The sequence below is a fragment of the Ornithodoros turicata genome, chromosome 2, assembly GCF_037126465.1.
Source record: "Ornithodoros turicata isolate Travis chromosome 2, ASM3712646v1, whole genome shotgun sequence".
In the NCBI taxonomy this organism is placed as follows: domain Eukaryota; kingdom Metazoa; phylum Arthropoda; class Arachnida; order Ixodida; family Argasidae; genus Ornithodoros; species Ornithodoros turicata.
In genome coordinates this window covers 26,967,906-26,977,392 of record NC_088202.1, presented here as the reverse complement: position 1 = coordinate 26,977,392, position 9,487 = coordinate 26,967,906, and the positions used below count along the sequence as shown (strand labels likewise).

At 42.2% G+C, this 9,487-nt stretch overlaps 1 long non-coding RNA gene across 1 annotated transcript; it reads left to right on the top strand.

The window, feature by feature from the left end:
• The first annotated feature begins 7,143 nt into the window (after nt 1-7,143).
• On the top strand, nt 7,144-7,528 carry LOC135383255 (uncharacterized). The gene is made up of 2 exons (XR_010419774.1): nt 7,144-7,191; nt 7,250-7,528. It is a non-coding gene; the product is annotated as an uncharacterized LOC135383255 (long non-coding RNA).
• The last annotated feature ends 1,959 nt before the right edge of the window (nt 7,529-9,487 follow it).

Genomic DNA, 9,487 nt, shown 5'->3' with positions numbered 1-9,487 from the left:
CGAGATTAGCCATTGTCACGGCGTATCGCAACATTCGCGTGACGTATCGACGCCTGTTCTCGTCGGATGGCTTAACACCGAGACTCTACGGCCTCCCCGAAATTCACAAGACTGATTGCCCCTTACGACCCATCGTTTCTTTTATTGGATCCCCAACATACAACCTGTCGAAACATCTTGTGGATTTAATCACCACAGTCACCGGACGGAATGGTCTGACACTGTCTAACTCCAAGGAGTTCGTTCGTTTGATTCAAGATCAAGTCGTCGATGACAACGACATCATGGTCTCTTTTGATGTTGTCTCCCTTTTCACTAACGTCCCCACAGCGTTAGCAGTGAAAGTGGCTGAAGCACGACTACGTGACGACAGCACCCTTCCCACACGTACGTCTCTCACAGTGGAGGACATTATCATCCTGCTACGCTTCTGTCTGAACCAATCCCATTTTTCGTTCCGGGGGCAGGTCTACCATCAGATTGAAGGTTGTCCGATGGGCAGCCCGGTGTCCGAGACAATGGCTAATCTCGTCATGGAATATTGTTGAAGAATCTGCCTTCCAACGATTTACCCACAACATCAAGTTCTACCGACGGTATGTCGACGACACTTTCGTGATTCTAAATCGCAACCTCCTAGACGAATTCCATTCGACCCTGAACAGCATTGAACCGTCCATTCAGTTCACTTGCGAACTTGAACAGGAGAACCGGCTCCCCTTCCTGGACGTGTCCGTACACAGGCTCACCACCGGCCTGATTCAAACTTCCGTCTACCGCAAGCCCTGTGATACCGGCAATTTCCGAGATGCTATACCTATTCCATCTAAGCGACTCGTCTTTACACGGACACGTGACACACCATTTTGGCACAAAGATTTGATATCTCTGCTTGTTGGACATATCAAGCAAATACTGTGCCAAAATTGTGTTACCTATATGACATGCTGCGTCTGCTGAGATATGTTACGGGAGAAATACTCCTGAAGTGATTAAAGGAAGTGCATACGAGTACATATGCTTTGCAAAGTTGTTCCAAAGTTCCAACTAGTTGTTACAAAGTATGTTCGTTTTGAATTGGCAAAGGCATTAGTCATCTCATAACAAAGTGATGAAAGAAACTAGTGAGAAATGCAAAGCCGCAAGCACTGTTGCCTGGCCATGTTCACAATGGGCAATGACGCTTTTCACTTTGCGTACCGAGGACTGACTACGCTCAATGAGTGGTTTGCAGTGTTTATGGTTGATGTAGGCCATGGCAACTACCGATGAACTTTGCAGATTGTGCAATGATATCTTTTGTGAACAAGACAAACCTCAATATATTCCCATGTAATTTTGATCCTACAATTAATTGAGTTGAGGGTTTCAGGTATTTAGGTGTGCACCTCTCTTCTGATGTTTAGTGGAAATCACCCAGTAGTTACGCATCCTATAAGCCTCTTAAAAAAATTGTCTTCTTGAAGTGGACACGAAAACTACCTTTAGCAGACAGTACACTGCTGGCGTACAACACCCTTGTACAAAGTGACTTCGAAACGGTACAACTGACATCATACTGTTCATCATAGAAACAAATGACGCCATACTGTTCAACAGAGCCACCAATTTGGTGCAGTTGAGCTACGCTCAAAGCTAGGGGGGACGAGTTCGCGTCTAAAAGGCACGGTCTTGAGGGGATTACGGTGGTCTCTGAGAGAGCACGCGACTTTCGGTCCTACTTTTTTTTCAAGAGGAGGCAGTGAACAAGTTCCCATTCGTGGAACCCAGCCGTCCCCTTCCGATTTGTTTCTGTATCAGTCTGTCTACCAATGTCATGAGGACATTATTATTCTGTTGAGTTTGTTATGTGCTGTGCGGGACATGTATGTAGGTAGGTATGCCAATAATTTTTTTTTAGTATTAACCTTTTTTGTAGTTTGAATCCCTCGAAAAACCATTGCACAGCACCAGAACACAAAGGCTACATAATGACCCAGTTTCACCAACCTTTTCAGCATCTGAACTAAGATGAACGGTCATTAAACTATTTGCTTCACTAAAGGAGTTATTATTACCGAAATATTCACCACATCACCGATGGAAAAAAAGAAGTGTCGGTTAAGTTCAAGAATTGGCAACCCTTGATATTGGTTCAGTTAACCAGAGTTGGTGAAACCGGGCCTATGGAAGTCACCGAAACATTCATCACATCACAAACCAAAGTTTGTAAAAAGAATTGAGTGCTAGCATGAAGTTTTGGCAATTGTGAGTAGCATTTTAACTGCTGCCTATGTAGCTGCAGCATAATTGCAAGTAATTCAGAAAAAGTAGTACAAAATTTGAGGGTATTCTATTCTATCTTCCTCTGCATGGTACTAAAAACTGTGATGATTCCAAGTGCTCATCGTCTTCGCCCAGATTCTGTAGCAGCTTTATCAGCCATTTGTGTTCCCATTTGTGGTACTAGTAGTAGACGTAGGAGGATTAAATCGACATGGATAGATTCGACCATCGCTACCCTCCGATATCGGAGGATATTTGGAGCAGGATACTTTCCGCCCAAGGAGGAGCGCGAGCCAAGACCGCCCCCGCGCGTTTCGCGGCCGCGCGTAGAGAGGGGTTTCCTTCTCGCGTTTGAACATGCGTGAACATGCAAAATACATCTTATTCCCTTTCCACATCTTTTAATACATCCCCGAGCGGGGAGTTTTCCTACCGCACTTAACATAGCATACTTTCCTCCTGAAGACATGCAAGCAATAGACATACACATTTGTACAAGTGAAAAATATTTTATTAATGCCAATTAAAGCCAATGATGCTTAGTAATGCCAACTAAAGCCAATGGTGCTGGGGGGGATTGCCAATTATGTGGCCAATTGTGTTGCCAATCTGTGTGAAGGAGAAAACCCCAGCGGAAAAACCTTCACACCTGAAACAGAAGAAACATACAAGACAACAAAGATGCTACAGGATGGCAATTAAAACATGAGAATGAAACATACTCACACATTTTCTTCCTTGATTTGACAACTTCCATAAGGGTATGAATCGATGGCATTGAATTGATAACGTTTATCATCATAGGGCATGAGAGCAAGCTTGGTATTCTCCAAGGTATACATGCACTGACGTTTGCTACATATTGATCTTTGCACATGAGATACCTTTTCACTATTGAACAACACATTTTTGTACACATCATGAAGCAAATGCTTGCGAAGTATATCCTTCTTCACTCCTTTTGCTCTAGCTATTTGATCATCACCAACCAACTTTATCGAATATATTTTAGCCTTTAGAGCAACTACCTCCTCAATTATACGACCACCAGTCTCACACTTGCATCTAAACAACTTACCCTTATTTTTGTCACTGTACAATGCATGATCTCCAGGATATGATGACAGGTCCAGATGTTCATCTGCAATTTTCTTCAGTTCACCTTCATAATCGTCAGTCATCAACTCTAGGATAAAACTATCAGTGTCCATGTACATGGGAATGACTGTACAGGAGAGCTTGCTCTGTAGAGTACAATAGAGGAACTCATACATGACATACTTCGAGTGCTCAAGCACGCAGAATCCAATCTGCAATGGGAAGTTACATTTGATAGTTCTTTTTTCAATTCGTACAGCACACAATTCTCAGAGAGAATTTCGAAGTGAACACAGTCATTTGAACTGCTGTACCGCTCAGCTTCCTCTAGACTAAAGGCTACCTTAATGTTCCTGAAACGAGAAGGATTAAGAAGACTTCTTCCAAAGATACTATTTATAGAGAGCTTCATCAAGCTCTTCTCAAACTCTGTTTGTGCTGCTCTACGACGCTCAATGTTCATCATGATATATGGTTCAAATATCTTGCTCTGCTTGAATTGTAGTATTTTATGGATCTTGCTCACTTTCATACCCAGTCTATAGTACAACCCCAGCAAGCGATAGTGCACAACATACCTTGTTTTGTCCATACATGTGAGAAGCAACTTCTCTTGAGCGGATGTCCTGTAATTAAGCTGCTCAATTAGTTGATGTTGATACGTTGACAGCCAACTTGAGTCCACCTTCTGCTTGAGCGGCGCCAGCGGGAAATACCGTGTCTTCTCATGCAACTCTGGAGAGTATACTAGATCGCATACATATATATAACCGATAGCTGCATCCTCTGGGTGATTAACAAAATCGATACTCGAGAACTTTTCTTCAGGCACCCATTCGAACCCTCCAACTGGAAGGCACTTTGTGAGACAACCACCATACAAAGAATTGGCATCATAGTAGGCCAAATAGCTCGATGGTCTTTCTTCATCGTAATCAGGGCAATCCTTATTGTTAGCTCGAGCATAGCGTTTCGATTGTTGGCAAATACCTCCACGAATGGAGCCCTCAATCGTACGGTACATTTCTTCATCAGTGACGAGCTCTATTTCCGCCGAAGTGTGCTTCAGAGCAGCTTGCCAGCTGAAACCTGGGAAACTCACAAAGCGAAGCACTTCCAACCCATACGTCTTCATGGATAGAAACCTAAAATGCTGCATTACATCCAACAATAACAGTGCGTCACATAACAAATAAAGGTTGTTGTAATCGGTGAGGGTCCTGCAAGAAAAGTGATTAAATATATCCTGTGCATAGGCATAGTCATCGTCGCTCACAGGTGTCCTAGTTAGATCATTAAAAAAAGCTTCCTTGGGTGGAAGACTTTCTTCTTTGTACACATCAAAGCTCTTAATGTAGGAATATGGAAAGACACCTTTCCGAGTCAGACGAAGATATACCTGCTTCAGACACTTGAATGCTTGAACACCCTCAGAAACCGTTAAACTGTCAACAAGACAGGACAGTGATTGATTCAAATATTGAGTAGTGTCACGGAAAATGAAATTACCATACTCAAAGTTCCGTATTTTTTCACTACTTGTTGCAATAAGTTTGGGTGGTGTTTTCCATTTCATGTCGTGGAAACCACGAAGCAGAGAACTGATGTCATAGGCCAAATTGTGTACCAACACTGGTATCTTACCTTTATTTGCACAACCAACATTGCATTGGTTGCACAAAGAAGCCAAAAAGTTTGGGCCATCATACCTACTATGGTCATGATGACAAGTTTTAGGGTGAGCTTGATCAAAGAGAACACCGCAGTACTCTCACTGAATGGCTGCATTGTGTTTACTCTCTTGCTCAACTGACAAAATTATAGGTGCTGGTTCACTGTTATACATTGCTGCGATGTCGTGTAGAAGCATGAGATATTCTACACACTTGGAACCAGCATCAGGTCCCAAATATACATCTTTTGCAATGATCTGCGAGTCGTAAGTTCGTACTAGAACTGCACAAAATGAACTCATTACGTGGCGTTGTACGGCATTTTTGACTGCTGTATTAGGGTCCAGAATGGACTCAGTGTCAAGTCCTATCACATAAGGATAGGTGAACATATTGAAATATTGATTAAATTTTATTATATTTTTGCCCCGTGGTGGGAACTGTAAGATGACTTCCTTCAAGTTCCTACACACACGACGATGCCTGATTAGCGAATCATTTGTACAAAATCCACAAGTACATTTCTCGCAGAATACCCGACCGTTACGACTCATCAGAGCATTGAAATTTCTGATACCGAAAAAGTGATCATTCACTTCCAACAACTTAACACTATCACAGAATTCCGTTTTTGGTATGCGGGAGGCATGTAGTGTCCCATCTTCATACTTGTAAATAAACACACCAACTTGATTACGATTTTCCCAGAGATCTATATCAGAATATGAGACTGGACCCTCAGGCCACCACCTCACACGAGCAATAGGATCTGACTCACAATTTTCCAAGTATTTTGTATATGTTTTCCAATTATTTTTACGCCTCTTCTGAGGATGCAACAAAGCCAATGTGTTATATTTAAAGCACTCGTGAGGGGCGTTGGGTGGAGAGTCCACATTGGTAATTGTCTTCCATCTTTTTTTCAACTCATCGGGTATAGCTGTTTTACACCCAATGCGCTTCTTCTTTAATTTAGTGATAGTTACCTCAAGTTCCAAAACATCCCTGGAAACAAACCCACTACCAACTCGTTGATAGTTTTCCAGGTTTTGCGAGAGTTCAGAAAAGCTCTCATTTAGTGCAATCATTATATCTGAAAGGTTATGTATCTCTTGTGATGTTGTTGGTATGTATGCGATGTTAGTTGTGATATTGTCACCTACTTCTTTCACCATATGCAAAATTAGTCGCATATAAAATCGGAACGGTATACACTGATCCTGCAACATTCTCACTATATCATGCTGATACAAAAGAACATAATCGATCGGATCTTCCACACTGTCATCATGTGGAGAAGCAAACAGCACAAAACATCTATTATGACCACCAAATGCACTCTGAGTTAGAAAGAATGGTAGATATGGAACTTCAACGCCGGGGTGGGCACCTCTAATATGTTCTGAGAGCTCTTGTACCTGATCGACATTTGGCTCTGGTGGTAATGGGTTGTTTAATTCGGCAAAATTGTCATTTTGAATGGCATCTATTGGAGTATCCGAATCAAACAGACCATCATTCAGTAACATATTAAAATCCAATTCCCACTCCGGATGATTCGCTTCCACACCACCAGCATCAATTTGCAAAGCTTGCTCCCTCTCCTCAATACGTTGTATTAATTGATCAATACCATCATACCCACAAATTCCACAGCGAGGCACTAAATAAAAAAAGAAAATGGAAAGGTCTCAGTTATAATATCTGAAGATAAATCAAGAAAAATACTCACTCTCAGCAGGTCTAGTAGGAAACTTGGGGAGGAGGCAGCACACCAAACAAGCTTTGGTCTCGAACTTGAGCAGGAGGCAGCACACCAAACAAAATTTGGCCTGGAACTTGAGCAGGAGGGTAGCACACCAAACAAAATTTGGCAGGCAAAATGAAACAAGCACTGCAACCAGGGCAACAGAACTTGTTGGAGAAACACTGCACGCAATGCTCGAATTTATAGGGTGAAAATGTTGATGTGGGGGCGGGCTAGAGAAATCCACATGTAGCAAAAGTCTTTGTAGTAAACAACCAATTGCAAACTAAGGAAAAACGCAACCAATAGGGAAAGTATGCACATCCTCTCCATCGGATTCCTTTTCAACATCCCCCTCGCAGTCGACGATGGAAGCGCAGAAGTGCTACGCGGTCTCCGAGGACGATTGTATGTATAGAAAGTTTTCCCGTTTTTTCCCTCTCTAAAAATGTGATTCTTTGTTAAGATTCTGATTGTCTCCTGACGGGGGATCTTCCTCTTGTGAAGACATTGAAGCCACCACCCAGAACTTTCTTTATACAATATGATGAGCATCTGCGACGCTGTCGTTGTGGTGGATTGTGGTCATCGAATCCATCTCATTGGCTAGACAATAACATCCGACCTTATCTCGGTTGCCATCCAAGCTCGGATCAACCATGAAGCCCAGTGAACGATTTGCTTTGACGGTACAATGGCTGATGTACAAGGATTTGATGAAATTAAACTCCTATCTGAACTGCAACGGGCCAGAGGCTGATTTTCGTCTCATTATGCAAATTCTCCCGTTTCCGATGCGGACGAAACGAGGAAAGATTAGTCGGAGGCTCCAACGCTTCGTCGCCATCAAGTGTGACTTGTTGCGACGGTATCGTCAGGGTGACAATATCTCTCCAACCATACTTAATGCTGGACTCAAGCGACCAATAATTCGATACTTTTACATCCAACACTCGGAATACATCGTGCGTCGCAAGAAAGATGGTTGTCGCAAGGTGTCAAATCTGAAGGACTATCTGAAAGAGGTCTGTACATTGAAGAAATAAAATGAGACATTTTTCTATAAATGAGGTATTCCTCTTCAATCATTTTTATTATATTGAGGTCATTGTGTACAAGGTTATTGTCAAATAAGGAAACAATGCTCTTGAGTTGGTAATTCTTACAAAGGCGGGAAGCAAAGAAACAAACAAAAAGTCCACAGTGTGAGCTGTAAATGCTTTGAATGCATTTCTCGCAATACTGATCAACAGGTAGATCTAGCAGCTCTTCTTCAATCGGTGGTAGACCAAAGCTGTCCACATAGATGTACTTGTCATTCCTGTCTCTCATGTACAATAGCCAGTGTTCTCCTGGACCGTCGTGTGGGTGTGTATTGATAACTATAAACCCTTCTGTCGTTAAACTTGGTACCATATCAATTGCGAAGGTCCCACGATACAGATTCAAAGTTTCATGGTTCAGAGAAAACAATAATTCCAGATCAAACACATTCATGCTTAGTCCACTCGAACAACAAGATCACCATCGACTGATAAAATCTTGGGTGCTTCACTAATAAGTATAACCGACACTGCGCAAGGTAATGGCTTAGCAAACTTCATTTCAATCCTGCAATTGCCCTTCCGCAATGGATTAAAGTAGGAACCAAAACTTTCGTCAGCACTCAAGTTCCAATGCATGATAAAGGAATTTTTTTTATATTTTTCATAACTCAACTCGACATGTTTTTCATTCAGTTGATACAAGAATTCGTAGTAGCTTGCTCTACCCAGATCATTTTCCCAGTCATAGGATAGTTGCTTCCTGTGTCCATCAACTGATAGTGTTACAGAACTAACATTAAAATGTTCGAAACAAAAGGGGCTTGACTTGTAATCACCCTGATAAGCCTCGGTGCGAACTAGACATACAGTAAGTTGATCAGGAATTCTATCAGGGAATAAGTTTTCAAAGATTGCATCATGAAGGCCCGGCGAAAGCGAGCGGACTTTGCTTTCTAGTCCACGCATGATGTAACATGCCGGGGATGATCTAAGGGCTTTCTGGTGTGCAATAAAACTTGAGTTGCTAACTTTGACTTTGCGTGCTACAAGTGCCGCGCTGTGGATTTTCAATTGATGCTTATGGGTTTCATTGGTGCCAGTTAGCAATCTAAAGCTATCCGTATTATGTAGAGCAGTCACTCGAACCCCCACACCGGGTAACAAAAGCCTCCCTTGGTTTGTGAGGTCGGTGTTAACTTTCATGACAATTTCAAATAGTTTCCCCCCACTTGTCCTAGCTATGCGCAACTTTGCATCCCGAGCGACTGGATCATTTGCTGCATGCTCTCCTGTGTCATATGTATACATTGCACAATCATCTAAAGTCTTCTGCAGATGAGTATTCGTATGAAGTAGGGTATCAATCATACATCGATAGGAGTTCAAACAGTTGCTGCTTGCAAGACGTTGATTCAAGTGAATGGTTACATATTTAAATAAAGCGGCACCCAAGTTGTTGACTGGGAATACAATGTCCTCATGCAGTGGTACCGTCTGCTCTTCGGGTAATTGGTTCACTCCCGTCCGACCTCAATATCTGCATAGTTATATTAAAATACAGAGATGATAAATCGAGATACAAGTCTGAGAGATTTGTTATGTTCCATTCGATCGTCGATTCTCAAAAAGTTGTGTTAATAATATCCCTCTGACACTTT